The following is a 5,032-nucleotide window of genomic DNA, read 5'->3' on the forward strand; positions in this document are numbered from 1 at the left end:
TGTGTGTGTATGTGTGTGCACTTTTCGAAGATATTTGAACGCGCTCAATTTTCTCAGAGATGGCTCAACCGATTTTAACAAACTTAGGCTCGTTTGAAAGCTACTATCGGGGCATTGATCAAGTTCGAAGATAAAATGGCTGTGACTTTTGGTTCCGGAGATATGATTGTATAAGTGACGTAACCGACAAAAAGCGTTGTATTTGAACGCGCTCAATTTTCTCAGAGATGGCTGAACCGATTTGAACAAACTTGGACTCGTTTGAAAGCTACTGGCGGTCCATTGATCAAGTTCGAAGATCAAATGGCTGTGACTTTTGGTTCCGGAGATATGATTGTATAAGTGACGTAATCGACAAAAAGCGTTGTATTTGAACGCGCTCAATTTTCTCAGAGATGGCTGATCCGATTTTAACAAACTTGGGCTCGTTTGAAAGCTACTGTCGGGCCGTTGATCAAGTTCGAAGATCAAATGGTTGTGACTTTTGGTTCCAGATATATGATGGTATAAGTGACGTAACCGACAAAACACGTTGATTTTTACCGCTCTTGTATATATAAGGGTGCCAAAATTTTGGGATCAACTCTATTTTCGTAAAGTTCTAGTGCTCAAAAGTTTAAGCACCTCGAAAAAAGCCTTCATGCAAAATTTGACCTAAATCGGACATGCTTAAGGGGTGCTGCCCGGTGGTAAAGGTTTGACAATTATCGATCTTGAAAAAGCACCATAGGGGGGAGTACATGAAATTTCCAAAATCGAAAATTTTTTTTGATGCCAAAACTCTTAAAACTGCATAAAACATCGAAATTTAGTGTCATCTCAAAAAAAAATTTTTTTGAAAAAATCAACTTTCTGGGACTTAGAAAAATTTTCATATTTTTTCTAAGTCCCAAAAAGTCGATTTTTTCCAAAAAATTTTTTTTCGAGATGACACTAAATCTCGACGTTTCATGCAATTCTAAGCCTTTTGGCATCAAAATTTTTTTTTCGATTTTGAAAATTTCATGTACTCCCCCCTATGGTGATTTTTCAAGATATATGAAAATTTCACTAAGTGGACTAAGAAGGCTTTTTGCCTTTCTCTATAGAAAGGTATTAGAATTGCTGGAAAAACCGACTTTCGAACGGAGCCTCGGAGACCCATAGTGTTATATACCATTCGACTCAGCTCGACGAGATCGGAAAATGTCTGTGTGTGTGTGTGTGTGTGTGTGTATGTGTGTGTGTGTGTATGTGTGTGTGTGTGTATGTGTGTGCACTTTTCGAAGATATTTGAACGCGCTCAATTTTCTCAGAGATGGCTCAACCGATTTTAACAAACTTAGGCTCGTTTGAAAGCTACTATCGGGGCATTGATCAAGTTCGAAGATAAAATGGCTGTGACTTTTGGTTCCGGAGATATGATTGTATAAGTGACGTAACCGACAAAAAGCGTTGTATTTGAACGCGCTCAATTTTCTCAGAGATGGCTGAACCGATTTGAACAAACTTGGACTCGTTTGAAAGCTACTGGCGGTCCATTGATCAAGTTCGAAGATCAAATGGCTGTGACTTTTGGTTCCGGAGATATGATTGTATAAGTGACGTAATCGACAAAAAGCGTTGTATTTGAACGCGCTCAATTTTCTCAGAGATGGCTGATCCGATTTTAACAAACTTGGGCTCGTTTGAAAGCTACTGTCGGGCCGTTGATCAAGTTCGAAGATCAAATGGTTGTGACTTTTGGTTCCAGATATATGATGGTATAAGTGACGTAACCGACAAAACACGTTGATTTTTACCGCTCTTGTATATATAAGGGTGCCAAAATTTTGGGATCAACTCTATTTTCGTAAAGTTCTAGTGCTCAAAAGTTTAAGCACCTCGAAAAAAGCCTTCATGCAAAATTTGACCTAAATCGGACATGCTTAAGGGGTGCTGCCCGGTGGTAAAGGTTTGACAATTATCGATCTTGAAAAAGCACCATAGGGGGGAGTACATGAAATTTCCAAAATCGAAAATTTTTTTTGATGCCAAAACTCTTAAAACTGCATAAAACATCGAAATTTAGTGTCATCTCAAAAAAAAATTTTTTTGAAAAAATCAACTTTCTGGGACTTAGAAAAATTTTCATATTTTTTCTAAGTCCCAAAAAGTCGATTTTTTCCAAAAAATTTTTTTTCGAGATGACACTAAATCTCGACGTTTCATGCAATTCTAAGCCTTTTGGCATCAAAATTTTTTTTTCGATTTTGAAAATTTCATGTACTCCCCCCTATGGTGATTTTTCAAGATATATGAAAATTTCACTAAGTGGACTAAGAAGGCTTTTTGCCTTTCTCTATAGAAAGGTATTAGAATTGCTGGAAAAACCGACTTTCGAACGGAGCCTCGGAGACCCATAGTGTTATATACCATTCGACTCAGCTCGACGAGATCGGAAAATGTCTGTGTGTGTGTGTGTGTATGTGTGTGTGTGTGTATGTGTGTGTGTGTGTATGTGTGTGCACTTTTCGAAGATATTTGAACGCGCTCAATTTTCTCAGAGATGGCTCAACCGATTTTAACAAACTTAGGCTCGTTTGAAAGCTACTATCGGGGCATTGATCAAGTTCGAAGATAAAATGGCTGTGACTTTTGGTTCCGGAGATATGATTGTATAAGTGACGTAACCGACAAAAAGCGTTGTATTTGAACGCGCTCAATTTTCTCAGAGATGGCTGAACCGATTTGAACAAACTTTGACTCGTTTGAAAGCTACTGGCGGGCCATTGATCAAGTTCGAAGATCAAATGGCTGTGACTTTTGGTTCCGGAGATATGATTGTATAAGTGACGTAATCGACAAAAAGCGTTGTATTTGAACGCGCTCAATTTTCTCAGAGATGGCTGATCCGATTTTAACAAACTTGGGCTCGTTTGAAAGCTACTGTCGGGCCGTTGATCAAGTTCGAAGATCAAATGGTTGTGACTTTTGGTTCCAGATATATGATGGTATAAGTGACGTAACCGACAAAACACGTTGATTTTTACCGCTCTTGTATATATAAGGGTGCCAAAATTTTGGGATCAACTCTATTTTCGTAAAGTTCTAGTGCTCAAAAGTTTAAGCACCTCGAAAAAAGCCTTCATGCAAAATTTGACCTAAATCGGACATGCTTAAGGGGTGCTGCCCGGTGGTAAAGGTTTGACAATTATCGATCTTGAAAAAGCACCATAGGGGGGAGTACATGAAATTTCCAAAATCGAAAATTTTTTTTGATGCCAAAACTCTTAAAACTGCATAAAACATCGAAATTTAGTGTCATCTCAAAAAAAAATTTTTTTGAAAAAATCAACTTTCTGGGACTTAGAAAAATTTTCTTATTTTTTCTAAGTCCCAAAAAGTCGATTTTTTCCAAAAAATTTTTTTTCGAGATGACACTAAATCTCGACGTTTCATGCAATTCTAAGCCTTTTGGCATCAAAATTTTTTTTTCGATTTTGAAAATTTCATGTACTCCCCCCTATGGTGATTTTTCAAGATATATGAAAATTTCACTAAGTGGACTAAGAAGGCTTTTTGCCTTTCTCTATAGAAAGGTATTAGAATTGCTGGAAAAACCGACTTTCGAACGGAGCCTCGGAGACCCATAGTGTTATATACCATTCGACTCAGTTCGTCGAGATCGGAAAATGTCTGTGTGTGTGTGTGTGTGTGTGTGTATGTGTGTGTGTGTGTGTGTATGTGTGTGTGTGTGTGTATGTGTGTGCACTTTTCGAAGATATTTGAACGCGCTCAATTTTCTCAGAGATGGCTGAACCGATTTGAACAAACTTGGGCTCGTTTGAAAGCTACTGTCGGGCCATTGATCAAGTTCGAAGATCAAATGGCTGTGATTTTTGGTTCAGGAGATATGATTCTATAAGTGACGTAACCGACAAAAAGCGTTGTATTTGAACGCGCTCAATTTTCTCAGAGATGGCTGAACCGATTTGAACAAACTTGGACTCGTTTGAAAGCTACTGGCGGGCCATTGATCAAGTTCGAAGATCAAATGGCTGTGACTTTTGGTTCCGGAGATATGATTGTATAAGTGACGTAACCGACAAAAATCGTGCTATTTGAACGCGCTCAATTTTCTCAGAGATGGCTGAACCGATTTTAACAAACTTGGGCTCGTTTGAAAGCTACTGTCGGACCATTGATCAAGTTCGAAGATCAAATGGCTGTGACTTTTGGTTCCGGAGATATGATTGTATAAGTGACGTAACCGACAAAAAGCGTTGTATTTGAACGCGCTCAATTTTCTCAGAGATGGCTGATCCGATTTTAACAAACTTGGACTCGTTTGAAAGCTACTGGCGAGCCATTGATCAAGTTCGAAGATCAAATGGCTGTGACTTTTGGTTCCAGAAATATGATTGTATAAGTGACGTAACCGACAAAACACGTTGATTTTTACCGCTCTTGTATATATAAGGGTGCCAAAATTTTGGGATCAACTCTATTTTCGTAAAGTTCTAGTGCTCAAAAGTTCAAGCACCTCGAAAAAAGCCTTCATGCAAAATTTGACCTAAATTGGACATGCTTAAGGGGTGCTGCCCGGTGGTAAAGGTTTGACAATTATCGATCTTGAAAAAGCACCATAGGGGGGAGTACATGAAATTTCCAAAATAAAAAATTTTTTTTGATGCCAAAACTCTTAAAACTGCATAAAACATCGAAATTTAGTGTTATCCCGAAAAAATTTTTTTTTGAAAAAATCAACTTTCTGGGACTTAGAAAAATTTTCATATTTTTTCTAAGTCCCAAAAAGTCGATTTTTTCCAAAAAATTTTTTTTCGAGATGACACTAAATCTCGACGTTTCATGCAATTCTAAGCCTTTTGGCATCAAAATTTTTTTTTCGATTTTGAAAATTTCATGTACTCCCCCCTATGGTGATTTTTCAAGATATATGAAAATTTCACTAAGTGGACTAAGAAGGCTTTTTGCCTTTCTCTATAGAAAGGTATTAGAATTGCTGGAAAAACCGACTTTCGAACGGAGCCTCGGAGACCCATAGTGTTAT

This window comes from Malaya genurostris, chromosome 2 (assembly GCF_030247185.1).
Source record: "Malaya genurostris strain Urasoe2022 chromosome 2, Malgen_1.1, whole genome shotgun sequence".
NCBI classification, from domain to species: Eukaryota; Metazoa; Arthropoda; class Insecta; order Diptera; family Culicidae; genus Malaya; species Malaya genurostris.